The sequence below is a fragment of the Oryx dammah genome, unplaced genomic scaffold, assembly GCF_014754425.2.
Source record: "Oryx dammah isolate SB20612 unplaced genomic scaffold, SCBI_Odam_1.1 HiC_scaffold_20, whole genome shotgun sequence".
NCBI lineage: Eukaryota > Metazoa > Chordata > Mammalia > Artiodactyla > Bovidae > Oryx > Oryx dammah.
Window position 1 is genome coordinate 7,883,985 of NW_024070204.1, and position 20,343 is coordinate 7,904,327.

Sequence of the window (20,343 nt, forward strand, 5' to 3'; positions counted from 1 at the left end):
TGCTGACACCTTGGTTTCAGAGTTTTGGCCTCAGGACCGGTGAGGGAATATATTTCTGCTGCTTGAAGCCACTCAGTTTGTGTTACTCTGTTACAGCATTCCTAGAAGACTAACACAGATGGTTAGAGTAAGAGCCTCGTGATCCAATCTTTTTTTTGAAAGTTTTTTTTTACCAGTTCTCTCAAATAACCAAAAATATATAAATAATAACAAATATTTACATAGTTTAATTTTCTACTGCCTTAATGATTTCACTTTTCCAAGGATATTAAATATGAATTTTGTTCTCTGTTTGGCATAGAATTTTGAGCCAGGTTATTAAAGGGAAATATCTGTGATGAAACTTCTTTCTCAAGATTGTGGTAGTATGTGATCCTTTCACAACTTTAAATATATAAGGGCTTCCCAGTTGGCTCAGTGGTAAAGAATCCACCTTCCAGTTCAGGAGAATTGGGTTTGATCCCTGGGTTGGGAAGATGCCTTGGAGAAAGGAATGGTTACCCACTCCAATATTCTTGACTGAAAAATTCCACAGACAGAGAAGCCTGGAGAGCTACAGCCCATGGAGTCACAAAGAGTTGGACAGAACTCAACAGGCACACGCAGGCAAATATACAGAGTGACATCTTTAGTGAAAAAGCATGGTAAGATTCAAACACTTTAAAATGGCCCCATTGTTGTACAATTTCCAAACCATTATTATAACATTTTAGCAATGAACTCTCCAAGTCTTTGGCTCTGCCCACTGTTGAATGAAGGCCATTAGCCTAAGTAAATACTTGCCTGATGGAGCTGTTAGGAGCTTGGGATCTCTTCAGTTAGCCATTTGGACAGGCTTGATAAACCAAGCCCACAGTCAACTGGCCATTAAAGGCACTGACTGAGCTGTATTTGCTGCACTCTCAATATTAATTAAACATTGATGGTGAGCTTAACTCTTCTGAAGGAGGAGCCAAAGCAACTGACACATGGAACATTCAGAATCTCAGAGCTGAACGGGCCCTTGGAGATTACCCGTCCATCTAGTCTAGTTCTGATGGGCTGGAGGAGAGCAAATTAGAATAGCAACAGGAGAGTTATGAAGAAACAGCTGGCATGGAAGGGACAATTAAAATAATAGCTGCCCAGGTGAAGCAGTGGTAAAGAATCCACCTGCTAATGCAGGAGATCCAAGAGATGCTGGTTCCATCGCCAGGTCAGGAAGATCCCCTAGAGGAGGAAATGGCAATCCGTTCCAGTATTCTTGCCTAGGAAATTCCATGCACAGACGAGCCTGGTGGGCTACAGTCTAAAGGGTCGCAAATCGTCAGACACGACTGAGCGATTGAGCACACACAGACAGAAATCTAGGGTCTGAACAGGATAACAGCACCTGGAGACACAGAGGGGAGGTCTGAGTTGAGCTGGAGATCAGGTCAACGTGCAGGAAGCTGGAGAGCTGGGAATGATTCATCGATGTACAAATTGTCCTGGGAACTTTCTCAGAGCTGACCTTGCATTTTTATCAGTTACCTGTCTCAGGCTGGGCACTGACTGATGGACCAGAGACGGAGGGCAGTGCAGGGGGAACTTGGCCGAAGTGTGTCCCCAGCAACCCAAGTCTGCCCTGGCAGAGTGGGGCTTAGATGCCAACTTTAAGCATCCCCTTAGGCACAGCCTTAGGCAGCATTTCATCATTTATCAACACCTGTCATTTGAACAGGTTTTGGGAAGGCTGCCACCAATGTGTAACACGTTTCCCTGCCCTCCTATCTGAACTTTAAAAAGTCAAACAATATTTACAAGAAACCCTGGACAGTGATTATTCCAAATAGCAGGGAAGCGCTATGCTTCACATTTCCTTTTTTTCCCTTATGTGGCTGGACCATGATGTCTTAATGCAGCTGAAATACAGCAGGAGGAGAGCTCCTAAAACCCTTCAGAACCCCAGCTCAAGAACTGTAAGCTCCCAGGGCTTTAACCCTGATATATTATGGTACTGAAACAGAAGATAAACAGAAAGAAAGCTGCAATCCCATCCTCTCGATTTCCCGCTACTGTATCCAAAGGCATTTGAGGATGCTGAGCTTCCATAGCTGCCCCGGGGATGTGGGGAGACCATCTAGCATCTGGTGGAGTCGCAGAGCAAGCCCAGGTGTGACCATCTTCAGAGCCATCTTCCAGGATATCACTGGGAGGGGCATTAGAACAAACAAGCTCTCTGCCGCCCTCGATCTCCTTGTACCTCTAAGGTATGAACGCGCCAGAAAAGGGTCGGGAGGGCAGGTTTCCACAGCCCGTTTGTTTCGCCCAACAAGATCCATTCCCTCCACTTCAAGAACAGGAAAAGCAGAACTGACATTTGCCTCTGAGCCCTCCAATTTCCTGTTCTCTTATCTCTTCACCTTTCTGTTCAAAACATTTATCATCATCATCCAGGGATATGGAGACAGAGTATGCTTCTCAAACGGGGATGACTTTGCACCCCAGTGGGTATTTGACAACATCTGGGGACAGTTTTGGTGTTGCAACTGGAAGGCAAGGTGCCTCTAGTATCTAGAGCACAAAACTCAGAGCTGCCGCCTCCGTGCCACATCCTACTGGGCAACAGGACAGCTCACCCCCCACCCCCAAAGAATTATCTGATCTAAATGTCAAGAATGCTGAGGTTAAGAAATCCTGAGATGAGGGAAAAAAAGGAAGAGTCATTTAAAAAAAAAATTCTTGCAGCTACAGCCCGAGGAGAAGCCTCAGAGAACCAGGGATGGGTGAGATCTCTTTGAAACAAAGATGCATAAACTTGGAAAGATGTCTTCTGAAGACCCCTTGAACACTATCCACAGTGAGTTGAATGGTAGTCTCACAAAAGAGATATGACTACCTAGAAGCTGTGAACGTGACCTTATTTGGAGAAATGATTTTGCGAATCTAGTTAAGGGATCACTCTAGATTATCTGATGGATCCTTAACCCAATGACAGGTATCCTTATACAGGAAAGGCGAGGGAGATTTGTCACTCTGACTCACGGAGAGGATCATATGAAGATGAGGGAGAGACTGGAGTGATGTGCCAACAAGCCCGGAAACACCCGGAGCCACCAGAAGCGAGTAGAGGCAGGAAGGATCATCCCCCAGAGCTCCGGGGAAAGAAGGGTCCTGCTGGCACCTGGATTTCAGACTACTGTCCTCCAGGACTGTGAGGGAACAAATATCTCATGTTTTAATCCACTAAATCTGTGGTAATTTGTTACAGCAGCCTTAGGAAATGAATAAGCCACACAAAGGATCAGTCAGTTCAGTTCAGTCGCTCAGTCGTGTCCGACTCTTTGCAACCCCATGGACTGCAGCACGCCAGGCCTCCCTGTCCATCACCAACTTCCAAAACTTGCTCAAACTTATGTCCATCTTGTCGGTGATGCCATCCAACCATCTCATCCTCTTTGGCCCCTTCTCCTCCAGCCTTCAATCTTTCCCAGCACAGGGCCTTTTCCAATGAGTCAATTCTTCACATCAGTTTCAGCTTCAGCATCAGTCCTTCCAATGAATATGCAGGACTGATTTCCTAGGACGGACTGGTTGGATCTCCTTGCAGTCCAAGGGACTCTCAAGAATCTTCTCCAACACCACAGTTCAAAAGCATCAATTCTTTGGTGCTCAGCTTTCCTTACAGTTGGTTCAGATTTAACTTGTATTCTTTCTAAAGGACAGAACTACCTGGTTTTAGGGCTTCCCTGTGGCTCAGATGTAGAAAATCTGCCTGCAATGCAGGAGACTTGGGTTTGATCCCTGGGTTGGGAAGATCCCCTGGAGAAGGAAATGGCAACCCACTCCAGTATTCTTATCTGGAGAATCCCCATGGGCAGTGGAGCCTGGTGGGCTATAGTTCATGAGACTGCAAGGAGTTGGACATCACTGAGCAACTAACATACACACACACACACCTGGTTTAAATGTGACTTTCAAATAAGTTCTTTGAGATCTGGATTTATAAGCCAAGTGTGTTTCTCTGAGCTAATTGATTCCCTCAACCAATGATAATGTTTATTACAAACAGAACCAAATCAGACTTTGTGACCCAAATCAGACTTTAGACCCAGTGCTCTAAAAAGAGTCTCTTTTCTCAAAGCATAGACAAATTATAGGCAGTAAATTCATAAGCCTCAGGAGTCTCAGTTAAGTATACACTGGCATTATAATCTACCTTGAGAAGTTTTAACATTAACATCAGATAAAATTAAAATCATTTTAACCAAGCCCTTAGAACTTGTCACTATCACTGTGACAAGTGATAAGATCTCACCGACTAGTTTAAGTCAAAAGATTGGCCACATCAGTCTTCAAGGCCAACCTCTTCCGGTCTCCCTCTGCTCTACCTACATATGAATTTCTTCTCTGCAGGTGTGTGTCAAACATCCCTTCGCCTCACTCTTCAAAGGGCAATTATGAATGCATTTAAGGCTTTGTTGCTGCTGTGGTTCAGTCACTAAATCATGTCTGACTCTGTGACCCCAGGGACTGCACCACACGAGGCTCCTCTTTCCTCCACTATCTCCTGGAGTTTGCTTAAATTCATGTCCATTCATTCAGTGATGCTAGCTAAACATCTCATCCTCTGCTGCCCATTTCTCCTTTTGCCTCTAATCTTTCCCAGCATCAGTGTCATTTTTCCAATGAGTCTGCTCTTCACATCATGTGTCCAAAGTATTGGAGCTTCAGCAACCATCCTTCCAATGAATATTCAGAATTGATTTATTATTTATGGCTTATCCGTATAATTCAAAGTAACCTACTCATCTCAAGATTTCTAATTTTACTACATTTTTGTCACTAGCAGTTAACATTCACAGGTTTCAAAGATTAGGTCATGGGGATCTTCTGAGGGGGCAATTTTTCAACTTGCCACACCGTGTCACTGGCAACACTGCCAGAATCACATAGAGTAGGTTCTGATAATCCCAGAAGAAAAATCAACAAGCGAGAGTGACAGAAGACCCATATGGGTGAAAATGTGAGCTCTTTAGTTAACCCTCCTGATGTTAATTCTCAAGCTACTAGGAAGTCATTAGCGTGAACCCTTCAACAATGTGAGGGGTGAAGCACAGACCCCTGTGTAGTCAAAGATCATGAGATAACTTTACAGTTGACCCTCTGTATCCATGCTTTTGTATCCTCAGATTCAATCATGCAGTACTGCTGCACATATTTACTGAAGAAAAGAACCCACATGTGTGAATCTGGACATTTCGAACCCATGCTGTTCCAGGGTCCACTGCATGCATTTAAACCACCAAAGAAGTCAAATGGAATCCCAAACCTGGTGTTTGGTCAGACTAAGCAGCAGATAGTGGTAGAAACTGCATTTCATTTCACTCTCATTTTTATGTTCTGGGCTGTTTCTCAGAGCAGATTTTCAATGGCCATCAAGGCCCTCCTGGACCACAGATAGCCCAGCTTCCGTGATAGTGACATCAGTTAGCATCTAGACAAAGACAAAGCTTTAGAAGTGAGGCAGGAGCAGCTGGTGCCCAGGTGAGAAGTCTGAAGTCACCCGCCGGCCCTGGAGGGAAGCTTACTGAGGGTGGGAAAGACACTTACCCATTCTCTCAGCATTTCTTCTCTGACTCTCCTACTAAGTTTATGCCGAGAGGAAGAGATGTGCTGTGTGCTGTCCGACTCTTTGTGACCCCCATGGACTATAGCCCATGAGGCTCCTCTGTCCATGGGATTCTCCAAGTAAGAATACTGTAGCGGGTAGCCATGCCCTCCACCAAGAATCTAACTGGCTCAGTAGTAAAGAATCCACCTGCCAATGCAGGAGACATGGGTTTGATCCCTGGGTGGGGAAGATCCCCTGGAGAAGGAAATGGCAAAACCTCCTCCAGTTTTTTTGCCTGGGAAACCCCATGGAGAAAGGACCGTGGTGGGCTACAGCCCACGGGGTCACAAAAGAGTCAGACACAACCTAGCAACTGAACAACAACAAACAACAGGAAACTAACTATAATGTGGCAAGAAGTGTTGAAATCAGATTTCCTTCATGAGTCTGTTTAAAGTTATTAGCTTTTGATGATACCAGAAATAATGTGTGTATATATATATATATGCTGCTGCTGCTGCTAAGTCGCTTCAGTCATGTCTGACTCTGTGCGACCCCATAGACGGCAGCCCACCAGGCTCCCCTGTCCTTGGGATTCTGCAGGCAAGAACACTGGAGTGGGTTGCCATTTCCTTCTCCAGTGCATGAAAGTGAAAACTGAAAGTGAAGTTGCTCAGTCACGTCAGACTCTTATCGACCCCATGGACTGCACCCACCAGGCTCCTCTATCCATGGGATCTTCCAGCCAAGAGTACTGGAGTGAGTTGCCATTGTCTTCTCCATATATATATATATGGTATACAATTATGAAAATTACAGTAAAGAACAAAAAGGAGAATTCAAATTACCCACCACATACAGATGAGTACTAGTTAATTCATTTCAGATACAACATATAAATTAAAGAAGGAAAATAATTTGAAATCAAATTGAAGGAATGTTTAAATTTCATATTTCTTCACCATACATATAAACTGCTAAAATTTTCCTAAAAGGAATATATTTTGAAAAAAATGTTGTAAACATGTTTATGATGAGGTCATCAAGGTTGCTACCTATTTTTTAACCACATAGTCCTTTACAGAACATGTTTATTTTTCCAAGTAGTAAAACTTGGATCAGTTATTTAAGAATCAGAAGAAACAAGTTTTTAAAAAGTTGTTCTTGACAATTATAAATTTTAACAAATCCTATAAAAATATTTTGAAATGGATCCAACTTTAAAATGCAAGCTTTTTTTTAGCTTGATTCTCAAAGAAATACAGAAGACAGATGATGAGAATTTATCAAGCAAAAATCCCATTCATAAAAGACAAATCACTTCTTGGGGAAAGATAAATATTGAAAATTGATCATGTCATTAATTAAAATAAATCCTAGAAATTACGCACAAATAAAGACTGCAGTCTTATGTACATCCATATTTGTTGCTTTCAGTTCTTCACACTAAAAAACTTTATTTTATTTTATCTGGTATATATATATATTATTGTTTTAAGAAAAGTTTGTTTTATATTTTTTAATGTTTTATGTTTGTTTTACGTTTATATTTGTTATATGTTATATTCATTTTTAAATTTTGCTTATATCCCACTTTGAAAGAGTTTGTTTTATATTTGGAGTACATTCTTGTATATTCATTATATATCTTTGTTTTCCTATCAAATTTCAAATAGCATTTCTGCTTTTCCTTTTGATAAAAACAATCATCATACAATTAACTACTTTCCAACTGTTATTAACCTTGTGACTTAGATAAAAATACCTACTTTCTTCTTAGAGGCATTTTTATGGAAAGTTTTGTATATTTTTGATGGACTGTCTATATGAGACATTATATTTTTAATTCTATGAATTCTTTCTTGATAATGGTTTTCACTTCTCCATGGCAACCTTATAATGCTTTATGGATAGAGTATCTTTCCTTATGTTATTTTTTTAAAACTAAAGTTAAACAAGTACTTAATTTATAAAGACATCCACAAGGCTTATCACAGAATACTGAAGAAAGCCCTCTATTTTGTGGTTGATAAACTATTTGTTCTACAGAAGAACTTCCAGCTGTTTCACTGGTCTATTTTGGCATTTATCTCCAAATCTCAAAATAATATGGTTTCACTGCTGTTTTGATTGCTTCAGCTAAAAATATCATTTAGTGCCTTTTTTTCTCAACTTATCCCTCTCCCCCATCTACACACACACATCCTTCCATCCCCACTTTCTCATTATGGATTTATTATAATTCTGCTTTGATACTCAGTGTTTACATATTCATGACTATGACAGTATCACAGATGTATACTCACACACATTCACAGATGTGCCATGGAATAAGATATACTTCTCAAAACAATTATATTCTTCATGGAGGTAACAATGGTTACCTCTTTTCTTAGTTTGGACTAGTGTAACAAAATACCAATGACTGGGTGCTTATAAAGAACAAAAAATTATTTCTTACAGTTCTACGAGCTGAGAAGTCCAAGATCAAGGTGCTGGCATATTAGGTGTTCAGTGAAGGCAAGATTCCTGGTTCATAGATGGTGTTGTAACCTCACGTGATAGAAGAGGAAAGGGATCTCTCTGGGGTCTCATTTATAAGGTGACTAATCCTATTCATGAGAGCTGTGATCTCATAACCTGTTCTTCAGTGATCCATTGCTTGTTAAGTAGCATATTGTGTAGACTTCATGTTTGTATTCTCTGCAGCTTTGCGTGTGTGTGTGTGTGTGTGTGTGTGTGTGTGTGTGTGTGGTTGATTTGTATCCTGTAGCAGTGTGGTCGAAAAGGAAGTTTGGTGTGATTTCAATTTTCTTAAATTTACTGAGGCCCAGTATGTGATCCATCCTGAAGAATGGTCCACATGCACTTGAAAAGAATGAGTATTCTGCTGCTTTTAGATGGAATGCTGTATAAATATCAATTAAGTCTATCTGGTCTAATGTGTCACTTAAGGTCTATGCTTTCTATTGATCTTTTGTCTAAATGATCTGTCCACTGATGTAAGTGGGATGTTAAAGTCCCCCACTATTATTGTGTTAATTGTGTTAACTGTCGACTTCTCCTTTTATGTTTGTTAACATGTGCCTTATATATCATGGTGCTCCTATCCTGGGTACATATATATTTGCAATTGTTATACCTTTTTCTTGAATTGACCCCTTGATCATTATGTAGTGTCCTTCTTTGTCTCTTGTAATAGTCTTTATTTTAAAGTCTATTTGGCCTGTTAGGTCTTTCATTTGTGACTACACTTCTCTTTGCTAAAATATCTGTTGGTTTCTCTTTCTGAGCAGTAGTCATCTACCAGAGGCTTGCCTCTTCCTGAAACTCTGATAGTTTTATCTTCGCTCTCATTTCACTAGTTCTTGCAGGCTTGTACATTAAAAATAGACATCTTACATTCTCAAAGTCATATGTCAGAAAAGGCCTGAAATGATCCTGAGTGTTCAGTCTTTTTTCTCACTGAATAGCTACAATATTTTCTTGATTCTCACTCTTTACAATATTTGCAATTTCTTTAATATCTTATATACCTTGGACTATTACCGATTCATCTGAAGTAATTAGTTTTTATCATGTTTTGTACTGCAGTTTTCTCTGTTCTTATATTTTTCCAAATTTCTAAAATTTTCTCAAAAAAAGCTTGCATTTCTAGAATTCTTTGAATTTATGTACTTTTAACTTCATTTAAATGCTATGTTTTGAAGGATGGAAGATCACTACATGGGTTCTCTCTACCTTCTTAGACCAGAAATGGGTGGCTATACTTTGAGACTACTTTTGAGTTCAATATTCCTTTATTAAAATGATAATTAAAATTTTTCAGCAAAAGACTTTACAAGATCTTTGCCCTGTAAGTATTAACACATTTCATACATAGTTATACTCATTTTCTCATTAAACAGACTGCTTCTAATAGGAATTATAATAGGGCAACTTGCCTCTCTCCCTTCTGGAAAACATGTAATCAATGAGTGATCACTCCCAAAACATGAATAGGGTTCAATAGGGTTGAACCTCAAGCATTAAACTGTACAATCAGCCCACATAAAATCTTAACAGATATCATATTCTGTACTTTGAAAGAGGATGAGTAGCCTCCAGGTTAGTAAGAAATGCTGCAAATAGATTAAATATTGTAACCTAATGAAGAAGTATTATAGACTCTAAAATGTTACCTATGTGAGAGCAGCAAAAGGAGAGTTTGATGGGCATATATTAAATCAAGATAAAGCCCATTATAGCTCAATCCACAGCTACTTTCTCAACTTCATCCCAGTTACTGAACAAATTCAGGATGACAGATAGCTCACCTGTGAAAGAATCACCAAGAATTTGAGTCCATTCAATCCAGAAAATGGTAGGCCAAAGTGACACATTTTTTTCATCTATCATTCTCCCTGGCTATTTTTCTTTGGCTCCTAGGAAACTAACAGACTTCAGCTTCCAGAATGTATAATCTCTCACCTAAATAAAAAACTCATTACTTAAATTTGAAACAAAGGCTTTTCCTGGTACATTAGTTTATCTGTTTGGGTCAGCTTTTGGGGAGAGACACTCAAAATTAGGAAAAAGAAAGCGGATCAGAGAATTCTGAACATGCTTCTCATTCAATAGCTATGTCAGATACTGGGGCCACTTCTGAAATAGAAATAGAAATGCACTTTAGATAAACGAAATGGGCCCATCCATTTGTCTGCAGCCTATGATCGTCAGACAGTGTTTGCTATTGACTTACATAAACTTCCTGACCTCATTTCATGAAACAAAATAATCCACATGACTAAGAAAAATATTCATGCATCTTCAATTTAGTTTTTGAGGCTGCAAGTGAAACATAAATTTGGAAGTGGATATGAGAATTATTAAAAATAATGGCATGTACAACACAACAGAATGCATTCAATAATCAAGTATGTACATCATTTTTTTCAGGGATATAAAAAAAATTTGCTTCCTCGGTGATGGAGACCAGCGTCGGTATAGTCAGGGTCTAGAACATCAGAAGCTCAAGTGAGATACATAAAATACCGAGTGATGCATTCTACACTGAGTGCTCTGGCACCCCATCCAGCTCTCCTCACAGGCCAGAGAACCTTCCTCTGGCTGCTGGCAGTGTTGACAGCTTTGGACTCAGGCTGCCCCCATCTCTGGAGAACTGCTTTTGGCTGATGAGAGCCACTCTGCCAGGAGATTCAAAACCATCCCCACCACCCCCATCCAACTAAAAAACCTGTTGCTAAAGACTGAAGGACAAGGTGGCAGTTGCATAAATCATCAAATCCTTGCTTCAAAGGGGACCTACTGAGATTGCATCCATACTTTGGAATTCCCCTGGAATCAGGCTGATGCTGGACCCCAGCTGAGAGCAAAGGCTTGTCTTGTTTCTTTATCTGCCATATACCTCATCCCTCCACATACTGAGAACATAACTTCAGTAAAGCACAGGCATATGGATCCTTGTGTCAGACTTTCAGGGAACTCGGCTTAAATCCACGTAAAAATTATAACTATAAATGAACAATTATGTCTACTGTAGGCCAGTGGTCAACCACAGGTGGTACAACATTACTCACATTGTAATGAGTACAATAGTGTCTTAGTGATTAAGAGACTGTCATCTGGGACCCAGTGTGAATGCATGCATGCTCAGTCATTTCACTGTGTCCAACTCTGGGACCCCATGGACTGTAGCCCACCAGGCTCCTCTGTCCCTGGAATTCTCCAGGCAAAAATACTGGAGTGGATGGCCATGCCCTCCTCCAGAGGATCTTCCTGACCCAGGGATTGAACCCATGTTCCCTACAACTCTTGAACTGCTGATGGGTTCTTTATCTACTGAGCTACCTCGGAAGCCTGGAGCCCAATGTACCCAGATCCAAATGGTAGTTCTGGTATATACCAGCTGAGTCATCCTAGCTAAATCACATAAACTCTCCAAGATTCAACTCTCCCTCTGCAAAATACTGAAAATAATACCTACTACACCTTAGTGCTACTGGGAAAACAAAACTGAGCTGATGATGCATGTGAAGAGCTGAGTACAGAGGAAGGGCACAGAAAACACAGTCTGCTATTCCTGCTGCTATGGATATCCTCATTAACTCATGACATTAAGTCATTAAAGTTACATCGAATAAGAACAGTGCCAGGTTTCCCATTACAGGGCAAGTTTTCCTTAAAGAAGGAGGAATCCAGGAGTCATTTAAGCAGTGACAGAAGGAAGAGTCAGCACCAGGACGGCACACGTTAAGATTTTAATGCTGAAAGGGACTGCAGGGACGATCCAGCCTACTCTTCTCCCCAGCTCTCCTCTCCAAATGCACTGTCAAGAAAATTGAGGTCTGAAGAGGTTAAGTGGTTGGTTCAACATATCCCTGCTTTGTTACTTACAGAAATGTTGGTGGCATGGATAAATCTATGTGTACAGTAGAAAATCAGAATGGCTGGAATGGTCGGGGGCAGGGCAGACAACAATCTGTGAAGCACAGCCCTAGGCGCTAATCTTGTTTTCCTAGCACCTTCTGAGAGAAAATGCTAATGCCTGGCGATGTGTGAAGGTCGCAGTTTTTGGCTTCTTTCTGGGTACAAGGACAAATTATAATCCCAGCCTCTTTGCAGTTGGTTGAGGCTGTGTGACCCAGTGGCCACTGGGCATAACGGGGCATGCCACTTCCTGGCATGGGCCATGCAGATCTTCTCTGCTCCATCCTCCACCCTTTCTTCCATGCTGCCCTGGAGGCACCACAAGCAGAACCCCCTGGGCTCCTGGATGGCAGCAGAGAACAGAGTCCCCACAGCTGCTGCTCTGGACAGTCATCATGTAAGTAAGAAACTTCTGATATGTGCTTATACGCTAGGAGTGAAGGGCTGTTTGTTAAGAGAATGAACTCAATGTGACTCTTTTCTGTGAAACTAGTGAAATCTTAGTCCTCATCGACTGGTAAAGAATCCGCCTGCAATGCGAAAGACCTCGGTTTGATCCCTGGGTTGGGAAGATTCCTAGAGAAGGTAAAGGCTACCCACTCCAGTATTCTAGAGAATCCCATGGGGTCACAGACAGTCAGACACAACTCAGGGACTTTCATTTCACTTTATACAAAATATACACCAGAAACTTTAAATCCTCCAGGAACTTATGAGAAAAAGAGAGTAAAGTGTTTGGACAAATGGGTAGATAAAACAGCTCTTGATGCGTAACATTTACCAAGGGAGTGGAAGGAAGAGACAAGAATCTGGGGCCAAATGGAGACACTGGGTTGCCAACCTATGGGTCACAGCCTAGGGAGGACCATGAAAATTATTGGCCAAGGAGTCAAAATAAACACATCAACTACACAATGTCCGGGGGAAAAAAAAAAAAAAAAGCAGAAACAAAGAACTACAGCACATCATACTGTGTTCACTCACCCATTCAGGAAGCATTTAACAGAGATCTTCATCTGTACCACCTGTGAGGTACCGTAACAGGTGACAAACTTCTTCAATGAATACTTTAACTTTGTAGCCTAGGCGGTATCTGATACAACTGGTCAACCCAGTTGATCTAGCAGCCATAGAAAACATCCAAAGGAGTGGGTGTGTTTGTGTGTCAATAAGATTTATTAAGGATAATCATGAGCTGGAAAATGCAAATAAATGGGCATGGCCATGTTCCCATAAAACCCTAACCACTATCGGCAAGCCTTCATTTTCAGAGCCCTCAAAATTTATCATAAAGATCTCTAAGCTCTTTAATCTCTAAAATCCCAGTCACTTCTACAACAGTATGATCTCAAGAACATATTTTACAAAAGGCAGAAAAGAAAGAAAATTTAGAATCACGATTCTTAAGGACCACACAGGAGACCAGTCTTCTCTTATACAATATAAATATAAGACAAGACTGAAAACATTAATCAATGTGAATATCTTACTTGAATAGTTATTCTAAATTATTAATTAAAACATCATTCTTTAAATTATACAGAAGAATTCCAACAGAGGGAAGTTGTATCAAATTGTTATGACCCATCAGAGACGGTTTTGATATTATAAATGGACTCAATTTGTTTTTAAATTTAATTTCATTATTAATAAAAGGAAGCAATTTAAACTCAAGAACCCCAGTAGCTTCTTTAGAAATGCCACTAAGGGCTCATGCATGTGTTTGGTTAAATATATGAAAGACTCTAAAGAGGAACATTCCCAAGCATTGATCTTCTAGATTTAATCCAATAATGCTGACATTGCAGACTTGAAAAGTGGCTTCCTCAAAACACACCGAAGCCAAGGCAGTGATCACTTAACCTAGGGTTTCTCAACTTTCGTGCTATTAGCAGTTAGAGCCAGAGAATTATTGGCTGAGCAGCAAGGGGCTGTCCTGTGCACTGCAGAAAGTTTAGCAGCATCTCTGGTCTTAACCCACTAGATGCCACTATCACTTTCCCCTCCACTGGTGACAACCTGATGTTCCCAGCAGGTAAAACTGCCCCTAATTGAGAAATGCTGGCTTAGAAATTGACTAGAGTTGAAATGCAATTCCCCAAACCTAAATATACAAGAAACAAAGTTAACATTTACCTTAACTTTGGAGCGAATTCTCTGCCAATATTGACCAGGTCGTCAGAAACTTAACAGTTTTCAATTTAGAAACCAGAGCGAGGCAGATGGCAAATTGGAGCACAGATTTCAATTTTTTCTGCTTATTCCAGCAGTTGTGAGTGAGAAACAGGCTGTGAATTCCTTTCCCTCGGTAACAAAGCAATACAAAAATGGATTTTGAGCTATTTCCCCAAAGTACGTTAGGAAGATATCAAGGTTAAACGAGCTGCGGTCTCTCAGTGTTCGTAGGAGGTTGCTCAATGCACGTCTACCTCGGGCCATCCCAGGCACAACCCCAGATGGGTAAACGCTGTCAATTCTTCTTGAGGCCAGCTGTGTTTTTACATTTTCCAGAAAGCTTTTTTCTTAGAAAATAACTGCTGTGATCAAAGCAAGAAATAAAAAGTGATGCTGAAGAGTTGGACCTGTTATTATGACAAGAAGTAGGAGAGATGCCTGATGGGAAATTCCATGCCCTCCATCCCTGTGCCTAAAAATGACTGGTTTCCAAGATGTGAAGGCTACATTTCAGCACACGGTGAGCTGCAAGGAGATTTATCACAGGCTGCTGGCAGGAAGATGCCTTATAAATGATGTCACATGAATATCTGATTCTCTGGTCATTGATGAAAAACAGGTTTTGTTTCCTCTGGGTCTTTCACTTTGATACTTTAAGGTATGCATATTTGAAAATCACAACAAATATTCCAGATAGAGCCATTCTAGCTCATGGCATATTTATAGGTGAATATTTTTGCAGTGATGCTAAGAGATTTACCTCAGACAGATAATGTTCACTGGGAGTAATAGCAGTTGAGCCCCAACCCAATCCTTGCTCAAATTTTGGCTGCTTTAGAAACTCCACTAGTGCTGTCCTGACTTTGTTAGGGAGAAAAGGGGGGAAAGAACTCTGATTCAGGGTTCTGCTGATGCCAGTTCCAGATCACGGTCAGGATCAGGCTTATCAGGCAACCTAACCTCACAGTTCATTCTCTCATCCTAAAGCCACTTCACAAAAGTCCATTTTTCTCACTTGTGGATTTCCACACATTTCCACAAGCTGAACCACGAAGCCCAACCATGGTGGTTGGATAACAGGCTCTGATTTCTGTGAATGTACCAGCATTGCATCTTCAACCCATCCCTCACCCCTTGGGCAGGAACAAGAGCTGGAGCCCTCATTAAACAATGGACGTTCGGATTGTCACGTCACTGTGCTGGGACCAGCGAGTCATTGTGTGTGGACCGCCCTGATGTGGGGAAGGGGAGATGGGCGGATGCACTAGGGTGTTCACAGTGCTCCTGTGGTGGGGGGGGGCGTGGGGAGGGCTGGAAACTGCTGGCTGCAGAACACGCATAAGCGCATTGAATTCAGGGATCAGGAATTCAGGGGGAGGCTCTGGAACTCTGTGAAAATCACGAGATAGAAATTCAAGAAAGGAACCTTGTTCAATGTCTGCTTTCTCATTACTGATCTGAAAACAGTGTTTAAGCAGAAGAATCTGGGGAAGAAGAAGAGTGCAGAGTAAGATGGAGCAGCCAGGTGGCCAGCACGTAAAAAGAAAGGAATGGGTCAGAGTCAGGAATTAATTATACTGTCCTAGAATTTTCCTGTAGGGTGGGAGCGTGCACATGTGCATTTCAGCATGACTTTCAGCAGGCATTCTTCACTTCTCTAGTCCCTGGATGTCATTACTTTCCTTCTCTTGAATTTAAGGACAAAAATATGAAGTTCACCCATGCCCCACTAATGATAAAGTCTTAACAAGTTGCAGAGTGAATATATTATTAAGTATCAAGGGATGCAGACTTTCACAGACATTTGTCTCCAGTCTATCACCTGCCAGATGACTACATACAATGATCGATTTTCATAGAATCCTGAAGACACAAAGAAATCAAATGCTCCACAGAACACAGAGATAATTTCAATCTGAGACAAGAGGAAATCATCAAGAATAAAAGCTGAGGTTATGAAACACATTCCAGGAGCATCAGCCCAAATAGACTCAAGGTGGGTTACAAAGAGGTGTTGGCATCTTCTAGATCGAGAAGAGAATGGGATTAAAATTGTTCAAGAGAAAGAGGACCTGAGTAGATGCTGAGAGTTGGGAAGTGGCCCCCCATCTGGGAAGTTTTGAGCAACTTGTCATTCCAAGACCCAAGGAAGCATCCCAAGACATCTGCCAACTGGAAGTGGACCCTCCTGTCAGGCAGGGAGGGGACAGATCAAATGAAGCTTTGTCTAGTGTTAATGAATGTCACTGATTCTCAGCCTTGATTCTCTCCACTGTTTTTGCTAATTGCTTTTCCTTTCTGGGCTCTGTTCCATCATTTTCTCACGTTTAAGCAATTATTTTCTATCTATGAAGAGAGAGGAAAGGATAAAACTTATAGCCTAAAATATTCAATTAATCCAGGTGGTCCCTGGAGGAAATACTATTTCTACAACAAAAATGAAGGCATGGAAGTCACAAATGCTACTGCTTCTCGTGATCCCAAAGGGCACAGTCCAGCTGGGCGGAAAGAGCTTTTCCACTCTTGAATGTTGGCTATTGCAAATCCATATATTCTCTAGGAGTGGAACACATACCAGATTTTGAAGACTTAATACAATTAAAATCAAGAAATGTAGCTTATTATTTTTTTTGTAATCACTGCATGTTCAAATGTTAATATTTGGGATATAATGAGTTAAGTAAAATATATTATTAAAAATAATTTCCCCTCAAGGGGATTAAGAGGTACCAACTACTATGTTTAAAATAAATAAGCTACAAAGATATATTGTACAACACAGGTAATATATTCAACATTTTATAATAACTATAAATGGAATATAACCTTTAAAAATTATGAGTTTTGATTCAATATGTTGTTCACTTGACATATATTCTACAACTACACCTCAATTAAAAATAATGCTTCATATTACTTGTTTCAATGTGACCATCAGATAACCTTCAGTTCAGTTCAGTTCAGTTCCTTAAACTGTCCATGAGGATCACATTATGTCTCTGCTGGGCACTACAGCTCTTTCTTCATCAGCATGCCAAGTCTTTTTTGTTACCCTTGTTGTTTTTTAGTCGCTCAGTTATCTCCAACTCTTTGCAAGCCCATGGACTGTAACCCACCTGGCTCCTCTGTCCATGGGATTCTCCAGGCAAGAAACTGGAGTGAGTTGTCATTTCCTTCTCCAGAGGATCTTTCAACCCAGGGATCTAACCCATGTCTCCTGCATTGGCAGGCGGATTCTCTACCACTGAGCCAACAAGGGAAGCCCACTGTTACCCTTCAAAATAGTCATTTAAGTTGAAATAAAATATTCATAGGAATCAAAAGGACAACTTAACTGCAGATGTGTAAGAAAAAAAGTCTGTGTGAAGAATTTCCAGAGAGAAGTCTCCAAGCTGCAGTAAGCTGAGCACCATATACACCCACAAAACGTGGCAGAGGAGGGTCGCACTGTGTGTACTGATCACAATGCCATGTCTGACATCTGTGATGAGGGCTGTGTTGTCAAAGCTTCCACCAAAGAAGTCCCTGCCTTCCTTCTGGACCTGTGTCAGCAGACCATGCTCTCTCTTGCCAGGTGGTGATGCTGATGAATTTTCCAAACCTCTCTCTATAAGAACGCTTATTTCATCAATGACCTCAACCTGATTTCTACCAAAAGTCAGTCATGACAATGAGAAGCAACAATGGGGAAAGTACAGTTAGTTCCCTTGTCCCTAAAATAACATCATACACACAGTAGCGACAAACGCGTCTCCTTATTTTTTGCATTATTTCTTTCAAAATTATCTGGATTGTTTTGGTAAGAAATGCCCAAAGGACTCTCATAAATCCTTCGCCGAGATTTCTAGAGCTTACCCACTGGTATTTTATCACATTTGTTTTATGATTCTTTTTCTCTACATGCATGTATGTGTGTGTGAACATATACAGACATAAACACATATATGTATATACACTATATCTGTGCTTCTGTGGCAACTCAGTGGTAGAGAATCTGCCTGCCAATGCAGGAGACATGGGTTCAATTCCTGGGTCGGGAAGATTCCCGTGGAGGAGGAAATGGCAACCCACTCCAGTAGTCTTGCCTGGAGAATCTCACGGGCAGAGGAACTTGGCAGACTTCAGTCCATAGGGTGGCAGAAGAGTTGGACACAACTTAGTGTCTAAGCAACAATAATGTAATACACATACACATACGGTAATTTTTTAAATCAGAATAAGTTTCAGAAATGAAACTTCACCCTTACTTACCTCAGAAGGTTTGTCCAAAGAACAAAGACATTCTCCTTCATAACCACATTACAGTTATCAAAGTCAGGACATTACTATTAATACATTCCTACTATCTTCTACCCAGACATTAACATTTCACCAGTTGTCCCAGTACTGTCCTTTATAGTAAGAAAAAACTTATTTCCTGCTCCAAGAAGCAATTTCAATCAAGTGTTTCTTTTGCGTGACATATGTATTTTTTCTCTTTAGGATGGCAGAGCTCTTCTTACTCGTTGTGCCTTTGGTGATGGTGACTTTTGAAGAGTAGAGATCAGTATTCTGTAGAATGGACTTCATGTGTGGTTTGTGTGATGGTTCCTCATGATGAAACTGGTTATAATTTTTGACTGTAATATGGAAATCTTGCTGTGGCCTTTTCAGTGCATCTAATCAGGAAGCTTATACTAACTCTTTGTCCCATTACTAGGGAAAGCACCTTCACTCGTTGGTTATCAGAGTAGTGACCAGGCTTCTTCAGGATCAAGTCACAAGTTTTCCTCTCATAGTTAATAAGCATTCTATAGGTAAAGACTTTGAGACTATATAGATACCGTGGTCATCATCAAACTCTCTCTCATAAATTGAGCATCCATTGATCATTTTCCCTGAATCAAGTTTTTCATGTGATCATTGCCAAATGATAATTTCCTAATTAAATCACTCATTCACTATTTCTTAGTTGGTATTTTAGAATAAGGCAAAGCATTCTCTTTGTCTCATTTGTTTACTCATTCGTGTATTTTTATGTTAGTATTTACTCATGGATTCTTAGTTAATTCAATGTGTTATAACCTGATTCTATCATTATTTTAATAATCAAACTGTCCCAGATTTCTTCAATGAGTCTACATCAACCTGGCTCTTAGATCCTTTTGACCTGCTCTCATCATTCTTTGAATAATCATTTAATTTCTGAAACAACAAAGTCTTCCAGGCTTATCTGGGACTTTCTCAGCCAAAACTCTACAATCAGTTACTTCTCTAAGAAGCCCTGTCTCTTCTTAATGGATAATTATATTTAGAAACCGAGTACTAGATACTGTTCAGTGTGTTCATTGCTAGTGGAATGGCAATACTTCTAGACCTTCTTAGCCAAGGGTGCCAGGAAACTAGGAAATCAACAAATATATATATGGAAACATATATATCTGTAAACACACAGATCGACACATTTCACTTTTTCAACACATACAAGATGCCAAATAATATATCATGAGAATCAAAATTAGAATAACCCTATTTATTGAATAATGTACATATTTTATAAAAGACGATTTAAAATCAAATACTATTTTGGTTCAACTGCTGATCATTCTGATTTCTTATTAATACATTCATAATTTCATTAATGATCAACTCAAAGATTTTAGTTATACATCAAATTGCAGTAGAGAGATGATTCATTGTCCACTGTGATGAAATGATTTAAGAAGTTATTATTTATTGTCATCACTTTCAAAAAACAATAGCAATTAACATTTGTTACAAAATGACTATGCCTTACCCCTTGTGCATACACTACTTTATTTAATTTCAGCAATGACAGTGGGTATTGTTTTGTGGCTATTCTCCAGATGAGAAAGCCCACAGTTGCTGGGAGTTATGAAACGAGATAACAAACCCAGCTCTATGGGTCTTCAAAGTGTTTACCGGTATTAGTATTCTTGTGGGGGTTGGCTTATGTTAAGGTACAGGTAAATAAAACTTCAATTTCATATTAAATCCTAACTCTAAAGTTTCCTGAATGTTCACAAATACCAGCATCACAAAGAGAAGAAAATAACACGAACTTCTTGCCAATCACTTCTTAGAACTCTAGTACGTGAGGGTGGTTAAAGAATTTTTGCCAACTATATACAGCCCAAGGATTCTGTGCTTCACGGGGAGTTCCA

At 40.3% G+C, this 20,343-nt stretch overlaps 1 protein-coding gene across 1 annotated transcript in view; it reads right to left on the minus strand.

Annotated features, from left to right (window-relative positions):
* SEMA5A (semaphorin 5A) overlaps positions 1–20,343 on the minus strand; it is a 548,310-nt gene that overhangs the window by 262,248 nt on the left and 265,719 nt on the right. The window lies entirely within an intron of this gene.